This window comes from Falco peregrinus, chromosome 4, assembly GCF_023634155.1.
Source record: "Falco peregrinus isolate bFalPer1 chromosome 4, bFalPer1.pri, whole genome shotgun sequence".
Lineage (NCBI taxonomy): Eukaryota > Metazoa > Chordata > Aves > Falconiformes > Falconidae > Falco > Falco peregrinus.
The window spans coordinates 89,371,519-89,385,090 of record NC_073724.1 but is presented as its reverse complement, the minus strand read 5'-3'; the positions used below and the strand labels follow the sequence as shown (position 1 = coordinate 89,385,090).

General features: G+C 40.8%; 1 protein-coding gene across 4 annotated transcripts in view; it reads left to right on the top strand.

Moving 5' to 3' along the window:
- Window positions 1–13,572, top strand: part of ENOX1 (ecto-NOX disulfide-thiol exchanger 1) — a 369,755-nt gene that overhangs the window by 109,444 nt on the left and 246,739 nt on the right. For all 4 annotated transcript variants that reach the window (XM_055803033.1, XM_055803035.1, XM_055803032.1 and 1 more), the window contains exon 3: window positions 4,313–4,390. The gene's annotated coding sequence lies outside the window, so the exon portion shown is untranslated. The remainder of the gene's footprint in view (window positions 1–4,312; window positions 4,391–13,572) is intronic.

Below are 13,572 nucleotides of genomic sequence, written 5' to 3'. Positions count from 1 at the left end.
CATGGCACGGAAACTGCCTGTTCATGAAAGCACAAGTTCCTCAGCTTTAGAAACCCATGAAAGCACGCAAATCACTCAAAACAAACCCACAGAGAAATAACCTCCCCTTCCCCACTGCTGCCCTGTGGTGGGAAAGACCTTTTGCTATCCCTGATTTCCCCCCAGAGTGAAATCTCATCCACCATTCAATACAAAATTAATAAAGGTATATAGAGCATGTTGAGCAAACACTGACATATCCCCAACGGTGAATTTACTTCCCTCCCATTCTGTTTAAAATTAATAAAGGAAAACAGAGCACACAAAACCGATGTGGGAGAGTGTAAAGGCCCACATATACAGCTCGCCAAGGCTTGGCACTGAAAGGGAGCTGCCACGCTGGAGTAAGCAGCTCTAAGCATTAGGCAAAGCGCACATCGGAAATGCCGGTTCCCTTTCTTGGTCAGGTTCAGGAGGGCTCCCTGGCAGCGTGCCTGGTGGTTTTGTCACTCTAGAGTGGGCATCACCTGGATTATTTGTTGTGTTTGCAATGTTACTGTGCCATCCTCTTCCTCCTACAGGTGATGTGTAAGATAAAAGATACTGTTACAATGGGAGGCTTGCTTGGCGGCACCCTGCCTTCCGCTTGCCTTCTGCCCTTTGCTCTCCTGAAGGCAACACTCCACTGTCATCAGCGTGCAGTGATGGGACTGTAAAAATGCTCTGTGAGCTGAATAGCCAGCTAAAGGCTTTGTCAGCTATGGTGAGAGTCCAGGGACTGCCAGAGCAAGGGAACACAGATACTATGAATGTCCGTGGCATTAGTCCCCTTCAACAAATTCCCCTGTTTTAGTATAGAAAATAGACGAGAGTCCCCAAATACCACCTGGGATAAATCTACCTGAACGGTTACCCAGCCCTCAGGTACCTCTTTATGAACTGGGAGACCTGGCACAAATATCAGTTACTGGGAAGATGGGCTCTAGCAGTTGTCCTATAGCAATTAAGAATAATCCTTTATACTCATAGTATCAATAACCTCCTCTTGACTGGCACATACTACATCTGTACCCTTCAGGGCCATGCAGACCTCCTCCACAAGTGTCAGGCATCGATCTGGCTGCAGAAACTTCCTACAAGCAATCAGGAGCAGTTGGAAACGGTCAGTTTTCAAAATGGTTATGACCACACGTTTCTGAAGAGATAAGAGTTGTCTTGTATTGCATTGCCGGCTTGAGGTTAAGGTTTCCTTTATCGCTCTGATGTTCTGCAGACACCGCCGGTTACCCCCAGGTTTGCAGCGCTAGCTTCTCCCACCAGTTAATGCGTATTTTATGAGCCTAGAGATGCTGCTGCGGAGAGTGGAGCTGTGCCAAGAAGAGTTGTTCCTGCTTGTCTTCATCCTTGGGTTTTTTTTTTGTTTGTTTGTTTTTTCCCTATACTTGCAGCAGCTGAAGGAGGGGAATACTGTACCTGTGGCAAGAAAAAGCAGCCCAAACTGCTGTGTAGCGTGGTGGCTTGTGTGCAAATGTATAACTGCCTGGGAGCAATGTGTCAACCGTGTGTCTTAGGCTCCTCATATAACAACTCTTCACATTGCTTCTAAGAGATCCTAACCAGTCTGTGGCGGTCTGTCACAGGTCTTCAAATGGTACTGGCTGCCCCTAAAGTGGCATCTATTTGGGGACTGGTTTGCAAAGACTCTGGATCTGGAGGTTTTCAAGTTTGATCCTCCAGGTGGGATCAAATCAGTTGCTAGGAATCCATCCCCTTGTGCCCTGTGGGACAGACCCACAGCGTCTTCCGTCTTCCACCTCAGTGGGCCCTAGGTGTGTGGCCAAGCCACTAAGCCACAAATTTCAGAAGTGTATTTTGTTAGCAATGCCTTATAGCTAACTTAAAGTTGAACTGTTCATTTGGAGGAGGTGACTGTGTTTTAGGTAGGATGAAGCTGTTACAACAAAACATCTTCCTTCCATGAAAATCCCTTCCTGTAGGCGGGTCTTTAGTCATCTTTGTAACCTTTGTCATCCTCTCCTCCCTGGGGAGTCTTCTCTGTGACCTTTGCTATTCTACCAAGGCATCTCATAAATTATTATTCTTTTAAATGGCACTTAGGCTGTCGTGGTGGCTGCTAGCCTTGAAGATTTGCAGTCTACCCTGTAATTTTGAGAGGGGAAAAAAATATGGTTAAAGTGACAGAAGAAATATTGTACTTCACGATAAAACTACTTTTGTGTTTCGTTTTCTTCTCAAGTCATTCATATCCCTGTCAATAACCTCATTCAGGTCAAGGGCTTGAGGCAGAGAATGGGGGGCATAGTATTTTTGGTCAGACTGATGCATCTGAATATTACAAACATCATCTGTAAATTTGAAATTGGAATGAGCATAGTGTTAAATCCTCAGGCAAATAATATTAAGGCATAATAGATTACTGAAGTTTGCATTTCTTTTGGCAATTCCAACCAAGGCTCTTTTGGCTTGTTATTCCAGACTAATAAACCCACTCACACAAAGGGAGGTGCTCTTTATGGTTGCAGATTGGATCCCAGATTCTATAAACTTCATAGGAAATTCTGCAGGCCAAGTAGTTGAAATAATAAAGAAAAAATTAATCAGACACACATTAAATGTGAAGCATGGAAGAAAACATCTGCAGCACTCAGTGGACGTCTGGGTAACATACTTGCAGTGCTGTTTTGCCAGCTTACATCTGGAGTGGTTCATCAGAAGAGAACAGATGCTAGTGTGAAATAGGTCATCATAGCAGCAGGGCATCAGAACAGAGACATTTCTTTTTTTCTTGCAGTAACAGCTATTTCTTTTTATTCACACCAATTATGAAAATGTTAACCAAGTCTGAAATGTGAATGCATGTATTGTGACAAGCCAGTACTCTTAAAGGGCATCAAGGTAAAAACTAACCTAATGAGGAGGCATCAGAGAAGCAGTCCTTTTGCAGTACACGCCGAGTATCCTTTAACAGATGTAGTGACTATTTTTTGTTAAAATTATGACTTTTCTCCCCTTTATTTTTGTATTTTAATAGAGCTGTTACTGAATGCCTTCTTGGTGGCAAATACCCAGAAGTGGAGATGCTAATTCATGGGAGTTTCATCAGTCATTTCAAAGGAGAGGTCACATAGATAAGAAAAATGAACAGTACGCAGTATGTGAAGCAGTGACATTCAATGAGTCCTTGTCACTAGCAGCCATTAGCATGCAAGCCTGCTGTTATGTTTCAGTGCTTTATGTGCTTTTCTTGACCAGGCAGGGAGCCTTCGGAGCACTGTAGCAGTTAATACCGTGCAAGTTATTGTTTCTTTCTTGAACGCCTTATATTTTTAGTACCATTTAGATGCTTCTCTGTCCCTTCGTGCATCTAAAATTTTAAAGAGAATCAAAGAATGCATAATTTATATCTGTCCCAGAGGTAATGGAGTGACTCAATGATATCTGTGAAGGGGATGATTTTAAATTTCATGTCTTATGCAAGAGGTGATTTTTGTATGAAAACTGCAAAAATTGGCCTCGGGGATACCCAGATAATTATCCTTACAACAACGGGTGTAGATTCCAGGGGGATTAGAGCAGAAAGCTTTAGTGTCTTGTGTATCATCATCCCTTGTGTATCATGGTTGTCATAATCAAAAACATAGCAACTAAGAGATCTCGGGGAATATAACTTGTATTTTGACTTGGAATAGCACATGCAGGAGGCGTGAGAAGACAGGTTTGCTTTGACTCTGTTGAAGAATTCATGCAAGACATGATACATTTGTTTACTGCTGAAATTCTTTCCTTCGGTTAAGGAAAAAACAATTGTTTACTGATGTGGGGCAGAACCCATCAGTACATGCTTTGTCACACAGCACATTTTCACTAGACTACTTCTGGTTTCATTTACCAAAAGTCTAGAAGTGCCATGGCTAGAAATAAATGCCTCTTTCTTTGATAGGCTGTATGTTTGAAAATGCACTTTAAGGTCTGTATTACAGACAGTTCAAAGGGAATATAAATCGGTGCAGTATTTTCTCTCTTTTTTCTTTTTTTGCCATTTCAGTCCCACATATTCATTGCATTTTTATCAGGGCTGTTTTCAATAACATGTCTTTAAAAACAGATTACCATTTTGTATTTTATGTAACTTGGACTTTGTTATATTGAAATAATTGTTATGATCTTCCTGCTTCCATAGTTAAAATGTTTAACATCCTCTGAACCAATTCTACACTGACTTTCTGCATTGTGTATCCAAGGAGACAACTGATCTTATTTGCTTTTCCTTTAGAAACTCTCTAGTTTTAACTATTCTTTCCACTTCTTGCAGGATTGGCCATGAGAATTTGTAACGTTCCTTTGGAAATCCCATGATGGGGCTGCTGAGAAGTTACCTACCTTCGTACAGGTCTGTAAACTCTTCTGCATTCTGACTATTTCAGCATGTAGACTTCTGTGCTGAGTTGGGTTTGTTTTTTTTTTTTTGTCTTGAACACATGCAAACCAAATTAAAATATAATTTTATTTTACAGCAAGTGTTGTGGAAAATTATTTTTGTTTCTTGCAAAGTGTTTAGGACATAACTGTATTCTGTTACTGTTGTAAAAATGCAGAGTAACCCATTCATCTTTCCTTTGAAGTGAGTTATTGCAGCTTATACAGTTGAACTGCAGAAAGAAATTGGGCCTGTAAGTCATTTTCACCTCACCACTATGTCTTTCAGTATGTGTTGAAACTGTATTTTCCTAAAAGGCCCTGCAATCGATTGCTTCCACCCAGGTTGCTAATATGTGAGTGGCTGTCCCACAGCTGTAACTGTGGATGTTTCGAGAAGCACACTTAGCAAAGGGTCAGCAGAATTACTGGGGCTTTCAGGTCAGGAGGAGCTCAGGTTCATGGAAAGTTTAAGAAAATTAAAAAAAAAAAAAAAAGTTGATATTTAAGAGACTATAAAGAGCAGAATAATAATGGCTTGACTCCTGTAGTGTCAGCATGGCCAGGAGCAGTGAGGAACCTGTAGCTAATGTTTTGTCCTTGTCAGCTAGAACGATAGTGTTATAAGCACTGTGGCCTATGATCACAATGATTTAGAGAGTAGAAAACACTCCCCTGCATTTCAATATGTTTTTCTATGCAGCTATATAACAGAGAAAAATTTGATTTCTTACTGCTTTCAAAAGTAGTACTGAACAGCATTTTTATAGAAATCTGCTCAGAAAAACCAGTGGGAATCAACTTTTCCATCTAGGTCATCATATCTTGCTAGTGGATCACACTTAGGGTCTGTGGGAGTTGTATCAAGCCCTGAATAACAATTGTCAAAAATGTTCATGTTTGGAATATGTTCTTTCATTTGCTTGGTTTACCTGAAAGCACTTTGGGTATTACTGCTTTTCTTGTTATTTCTGTAGTCACTTACTATTCCATTAGTCTATAGGAATTCTGCAGGGAAAGTGGTTTGTAAACCTTAAACAAAAACAAAACCAGGTGGATTTAGGGGATGAGAGGTATCTGATACAACTTCTAATTTGTTCTTGGAAATTATTATGGTTTGGTAATGCCTTTTAAAGCCAACCCAGCTCCAAAATGCTTTAGAAGCTCTTTGAAACTAGATGTAAACCTCACACAAGGCTACAGCTTCTGTAATGAGCAAAAGCCCTAGATCAGACTGGTTGAGATACTGCAGATACAGATCTGATCTTGATGCCTCGGGCCTATGTTCAGTGAAAGCTCTGTGTTCAATAATAAGTAGCTTTTCAGAATAATTGCACAACTGTTGAATGATCTGTGTCATGCTAAAGCTTTGACTGCACTGTTTCTTTCTTTAATGATGATATCCCTTAGGGTAAAATTTGTGGGTTTTCTTGGGGGGTGGGGAGGGGGAGAAAGAAGTGCAAACTGTGAAAGACATTTAGGATAATGGGAAAACCCGGAAAACTTGTTGCACATGTTGCAACGTTTGGGTTGTAAATCCTTTACTAGCAGCAGAAGCTTTATAAAATCTTTCATTCCAGACCTGCCTGTAAGCGTTTGAATCATGGCTCACCAAAGACTTCCAAGAGCTACTGCTAAATTTGCTGAAGCAAAGTGTGGTTGAGCTGGTGTTCTAATGAATTTGATACAACTGCAGTCAACAGCTGCTATACAAAGAAGGCTTAGGCAAGTCATTTGCCTATAACATTTTAAAAGTTTCCTTGTTTACAAGTCTGATTCCTGAAGAATAATGGCTTTGTGATATTCATAAAAATTAGTATTGTGCCATTTAAAATGAGGATAAATATAATATTAATTTTTATATGTACATATTAGATAGATGTATACCAAGCGGCATAAAGTAGTTTGGGTATGGCTGTGCTGCACCTTCATTATAATGCAGAAGCAAGGGAAAACCAATTAAATTAAAAGCCAAGACATTTCTACTGAAAAGGAAATAGAAGATGTAATTTCACCTTGGAAAGTATTGCCCCGAGGTATTATCAAAAGGTATTGCATTGAACCTTTGCAAGAAATAGATATTTACATCAATAAGGATGCCATCACAGATATATTTTTTATATTACACAGTAATAAAGCAATTACACAGCGTTGCCTGACTGAAGGCTGAACTCACCAATCCTCAGCTTGGGGTTTGGGTGAAGCTTCTTCTGCAGCTGTGTAGGTATCTCTTATACCACTTCTCTGTAGCAACTGGTATTGACATTGGAGGAAAACAGGATACTGATCTAGCCACATAATTAGTTTAATCCAGGTCAGCTTTTTCCATTTATCCCATGTCTTTCACTGCAAATTTCATGTATTTTTTTCTCCTCATAGTATCTCCTTCTCTTGCACAGTTCCTGTTTTCTTAATCTCTCCTTTATTTCCTGCCTACAATCTCTTGCCCATTCTCCAGAGAAGCTTCCTTTTCCCTGACATGCTTGTTGCTTGCTCTTGCTTTTTTTTTGAGTTTTATTCATTTATTACTAGAGTTTCTTATTTTTTTTCTATTTGGGTCATTAAAGGCTGTATCTCTCCAAACACCTTTTGGGGTGTCCTCAAACCTTTACCCTTGGCACCCCTACAGTGAAACAAGTATCTTTGTTTTAGGGGGAAGCGAGAGAACGAAAACCAATGAAAATAGTTCATGGCTGCTGCATGGGATGGGAAGCTCCCTTCCTATCTCCTGGGGCTGGGCTCCCCTGCTCTGTCCTTTTACAGCCTTCTGGGCACAGGTCAGCTGGGGTTGGCTTCTGCTGGGGGGGGGGGGTGGGTTGGTGGAAGGAGTGCTACTCCATTGTCTTGCTGCTTCTTCAGTAATGAAAACACAACTGGCAAAATACTGATCTGTCAAAAGTCATGGAGGGGGAGAGTGAGAAAGGAAGGGTAGAGCCTAAGGAGGGCACTTTTCCATGCAAGCATGTAAACATGGAAACCATACCTTTGATCTCCATACCGGTGCTGCACGTGGACTTGGAGAGCCTTGAAGCCACTGTATTAGATACATATACCTGCCTTAAAGCCATGCTGCCAGCAGCCAAAGCCTCCATGTCACCAGGCTTTGCTCACAGCTCAGCTGTCCTGCCAGAGGCTGCGAGGGTGATGAAGTGGCTGCCCTCACACCATGTGTGGAGGTTTGAAAAGAGGAGGCGAGGGGAGCTGATGTACAAACCAGAACGGTGGAGGAGCATGTTCTCTTTCTGCAGCTTATATGCAAACTACCTGCCAACAAAAAGGCAGAAAGGAAAGGGGATGTTACTAGCTGGGAATGTGCCATGTGTGCATTTGATGCATATACTTGAGTTATTGAACAGATGGAAACCAAATAGCCTGGTAGCTGGAAAAAATCTGTAAACTAGATGCTCAAAGTAAATATGGCAGAATAAAATGGGAGGGTGAGGGAAGTAAATCTCACAAAGCTGCCATGGAGGGTCAGTTGCATTTCAGTAGAACAGAAATTAAAAGAAGACTGTGAGTTTGTAAAGACTATTGTGTCAAAATTGTGGGTTGTATGTGGCAGCTAGTATAAACACATGTATCTATTTTTTATTTTTGAATGATGGTTCAGAGGGTCTGTGACTATCTGGCTTTGTTTTTTTTTTTATTGCACACAGCAAGGCAAGAAGCAAGTGATTATTAGAAAAAATAAAATTACAGTTTGCTCACTTGAGTAAGAGCTGCAGCCAGAGCAGGTGTTCTGCAAGAGACTGAAATAAATATGGATGCAGGGAAAAGAAACCAACCAACCCAGACAGCAGATTTGCCTTCCATTGGCTTTTATGTTGTGAGTTCTTTCCAAGAAACTTTTAGGAACGGTGGCAAGTGCTTCCTCTGCTGGAGGAACAGCCCAGAAACATTCTTAAATACTTCCCCGTGGTTTAATCATAGCTGCTCCCCAGAAGAATGGGAAAATGGCTGAGAGACTCCTGCAAGCTATGCAAGGTGTCCATAGACTCAGATCAGGACTAAGGCTCTTTACTAGCCTCACTCTTGTGCCCATCATCTTCTGTTTCAAAGTGACAGTTAGATAATGATCTTTCCTGATCTTCACTTCTGGGGCACTACATAAACAGAAATGTGAGATCTTTAGTGTCAGCAGTCAGGAACACCTTAGGAACGCCAAAGATAATTTGGCTTATTTTCCTGCATTACCAACAAGAGCAAAGATGTTTAGAAAATCTGTGAGAGATGTTTATCTAATCTTCCAGTGAGGAAGATTTCAGTGCTGCCTGGTGGAGTCTTTTCCAGAGGTACACAACACTTAGGGATTATAGAATTATAGAATCATTTAGGTTGGAAAGAACCTTTAAGATCATCAAATCCAACTGTTCACCCAGGACTGCCAAGTCCATCACTAAACCATGTCGCTAAGCACTGCATCTATACATTTTTTAAACACCTCCAGGGATGGTAATTCTGCCACCTCCCTGGGCAGCCTGTTCCAATGTTTGACCACCCTTTCAGTTAAGAAGTTTTTCCTGATATCCAATTTAAACCTCCCCTGGCCCAACTTGAGGCTGTTTCCTATTGTTTGTTATCTGGGGGAAGAGATGGACCCCCACCTGTCTACAGCCTCCTTTCAGGTAGCTGTCGAGAGCAATAAGACCCACCCTGAGCCTCCTTTTCTCCAGACTAAACAACCTCCATCCCCTCCGCCATTCCTCGTAAGACTTGTGCTCCAGACCCTTCACCAGGTTATTTCTAAAATCCAAGTTATGCTTTATTTGCTCCACAGAAAGTCATTTGGTGTCTTACAGTGAAGATAGAGGACAGTTTGACATAACTTTCATTATGGTAATCTGCCAAATATTAGAAGCAAAAATGACTTTACATTGTAGTCGATTTCATTCATTTACCCATTTTTCAGAATAAGCATTTGCAGATCCTATAGGTCGCATTCCAATAACTTTTTTTGCATCTTCTTCCCTTGTACCTGCATCCCTCCATGTACTGTTGACTGTTTGACTTAAGTGCGAGCATTAAGAAGCTGAATATAGTCAATATGACTTTCAGATGGATAAAAATTATGTAAAATAAGCCCAGAATTTAGAAGCTCAATAATTAATTATGGAGATATACCTCAATTAAAATGACTGCAATCCATATCGTATCTCAGTTTTGTCTGGGTGGAATCACTGATAGTGTCTTCTCTCTTCTAGCCTTTAAACTGTTGTCAGTATGATACTAGGTAATGAATGGCGTTGTTGGAGAGACAATAAGTGTGCAACTGATAGCTGTCAGCATATGGATAATGACACATCTTGCACCTTTTCATTGCACACATTCTGGCTGCACAGAGATATCTGAACAACAGATGAGGTGACAATGGTGGTTGTAGCACATTTCAGAAACAATAATTGTCCATTCAGGTCCCTTTAAAAGGAAGGCAGCAAAGAACTGCTAAGTTTTCTATCACTAAGACCCTCAGAAGAATCAATCTTACATAATGAATAATAATAATACAAGAATGGGGACAGCTGCTCAACTGAACATCATCAGTATTGGCACCTTCCAGGAGGAGTAATCAGTAATCCTCTTGACCAAAGCAGGTGTCACAACAAGATAAAAGTCATGAGCTACAGCTCCAGTGAGAGTCTGTTGCCATAGACAGAAAGATATGAATTGATTTCACTTCTGAAAGGCACTTAAAACATCTTCTCCAGTTGAGAGGAGAAATCTACTGTCACCACTACTGTCCACGTATCCAGAAACTGCAGTGAAACTTGCAGAGCTTGTTACTTAAAAAAGCAAGGAGTGTTCAGATGGCCAAGCGCCAAGCAAAATGAACAGTTACCAAAAAATTATTTTTGTCACCACAGCCCAGCACAATGTTGTCAGGTTTATGTTCTTTCATTCCTGCTTTTTAGCTAAAGGCTGCAGAAAGGCTACCAGTTCAAATAGTAAATATTAAAGGATTTCTTTTTAATTTTATTTTGTACATGTGAAAGAACCATAGAATCATTTAGGTTAGAAAAGACTATTGAGATCATCAAGCCCAACCGTTAACCTAACACTACCATGTCCACCACTATACCATGTCTTAAGCACCACGTCTACACGTCTTTTAAATACGTCCAGGGATGGTGACTCCACCACTTCCCTGGGCAGCCTGTTCCAATGCTTGACAATCATTTCAGTGAAGAAATTTTTTCCTAATCTCCAATCTAAACCTCCTCTGGCACAACTTGAGGCTGTTTCCTCTTGTCCTGTCACTTGTTATCTGGGAGAAGAGACTGACCCCCACCTGCTGGCCACACTGTTTCTGATACAGGCCAGGATGCTACTGGCCCTCCTGGCCACCTGGGCACACTGCTGGCTCATGTTCAGCTGCCCATCAACCAGCACCCCAGGTCCTTTCCCACCAGGCAGCCTCCCAGTGGCTCTTCCCCAGGCCTGTAGCACTGCCTGGGGTTGCTGTGACCCAAGTGCAGGACCCAGCACTTTTCCTGTTTGAACCTCACACAACTGGCCATGGCCCATTGGTCCAGCCTGTCCAGATCCCTCTGTAGAGGTGCAGCCTCACCAGTGGTGAGTACTGGGGGACAGTCACTTCCTTACATCTGCTGGCCACACTATTTCTGAATGATAGTGAGTTTGATCCTGCAGTGAATGTATTTGCAATGCAATCACCATTGGAAGCTGCATGTGATGATTACGCAGCTTCTTGTTGCCTGCCTTTAAAAACTCTCTGACACAAGTTTATGTCAGAAACTACCTTTGTTCATCTTCAGAACCCAAACCCAAGCAAATTTCAATCAATGTCATAAATAATAGTAAGGCAAAGCCATGATTTTAATAAACTTTCAGCCTTCTTTCTAGGCTGAAGTGTAGCACACATAACACTTTGGGATTGAGAGTCCTAAAATATACTGCTGCAGAATGACAGATTTCTAGGGTCAATTATTGTTTCACAAAAGGGAAAATAGAAAGTTATTATGATGTGTCACAAGTGAAAAAACAAAAAGCACAACTTAAAGGAAACTATGTCGGACTCTTTTCCCAAGTAACAAGTGATAGGTCAAGAGGAAACGACCCCAAGTTGTGCCAGGGGAGGTTTAGATTGGGTATTAGGAAAAAAATTTTCCCCGAAAGGGTTGTCAAGCGTTGGAACAAGCTGATCAGGAGTCACCATCCCTGGAGGTATTAGACGTGGTGCTCAGAGACATGGTTTATTGTGTGGACTTCGCAGTGTTAGGTTAACGGTTGGGCTTGATGATCTTAATGGTCTTTTCCAATTTAAATGATTTTACAATTCTATGATTTCTTTGACTCTATAGAAGAAATGATTCAATAATGACTAGGCAAGCATTCAGGAAATAATGTGTTCCTTCTTAATGTCATCGATCTCGTATTTGTGGGGGGGAAGGGGGCGGAAGCGGGGAGGGAGCCTGCTAAATATTGTGTTCAAGAGTTTTCTGTGAAGTATTAGAGGAAAGTTTGACCGGGCAGTTTGCTCAAACAGCAAAAGTGAAAGTAGAAAGATGAAAGAATATCTTGGGTAAAGCCACTCTTTAATTTTGAGCTTTCAGAACACTATTAAAAATTAACCAAGGAAAAGGTAATACATACTATTGCCCAAAATATCCTAGAACTCAAAATACTATTCTCCAGCTAACTAGACACAGGTGGTTTTTTTCCTAGAGGCATTGAAAATTAGCAAGTAGCTTGAGGGCCCTGCAGCTGTATCAGATCTATTGAAACTCTTCCCATCAGAGCTATGGATGACCAGTTTCTTAGGGCCTCTACTGATGGAGATTCTCTGGGCAATTAATTCCAAAGCCTGATTTTCCTTACCATTAGAAAATTGCTTTTTTTTTTTCTTTCTTTTCTTTTCTTAACCTGCAAGTTACTTCTGTCCTACCTGCAATGAACATGAATGAGTTATTGCCTTTTTTGTTGCAACCATCTTTAACATTTTTAGGGTCTTTTTCATTTTCTCCCTAACTCTTGTCTTCTTCACATTAAACAACAACTTATTCCTCCAGTTTTTTGTTATATTTTGTAGAGTACTCACTGCCGATCAGTCATATCCTCCTTAAAATGTGGCATCAAATACTGCACTTAAGGTTATGGTTGAGGTCTTTCCAAAGTGAAGTAACAAAGGAGAATTCCCTCATGTGTCTTGTAGATAACATTGTCCTTTACATTTTCAGTCTGACATTTGTACATATGTGACAGTGACTCGGATGAAGCTTGTTATCCAGTGGATAACCTCAGGTCCTTCTTAGGAAGACTAAACCTATTTGGTTATTTCCTACTGAGCGTTTGCTGAATCGACTGTTTCTGACCTCACCTTTCAAAGGTAATTGCTAGCAGCAATGAGATTCCCTCAGTCATTTTTCTGCATATTCTAGGGTGAAATTCAAAGGGCCCAGCCAATGTGAAAAATTTTAACATATCTCAGTTCTCTCAAGTTTTTCCTATTATGACCAGAGTTTCTAGTCCTTTGTCTTAAGTGTTAGCTGTTGTGGCTTTCTGACCACAGCTGATCCTTCAAACAGCTTTTCTTCCCATTGAGCAGCAACCCAACTCTTTCTTTTCACTATTGCTGATAGTGGTATTATTACTATTGCACTTAGTGGTTTTCTTAGGAAGGTTTTCCACTTTAACATCCCCCTACCAAAAGTACATTGCAGCGTTACACAGACTAGAGGAAGGGCTTTGAAAGTCGGTGTACAATTTTTATAATATGGGACTCCACAGAGGGACTAGATTTACAAGAGCAATTGAAGACAGTTAAGGCAGTACTTGACAGGTAACACGCAGATGTCCCTATTCTTATAGTCTCTGTGGAAACCTGACTTGATCCAATTAATAACAAGGTACCAGCACCAAAGAGAATAAAGAAAAATGTTTCAGAGGGACCAAGGATCTTGAAAGCAAAGGTCATGTGTTAAATCCAGGAGAGGGCTGAATCTGAAAACTGGCACCTCGTTCATAAAATTGAGTGACATCATGTGTTTCGCTTAGAGATTTAATTTCTTCATAATGCTGTTCTTTTAATGTTTGAAGGCCACCAATTCATTTATGTATCTAATCACAATCTTCTGTGGTTCTTTCACTCCATGAAAACATCCCGAGTGTTCTCATGTTTTATTCTTCTCTCTTCACATA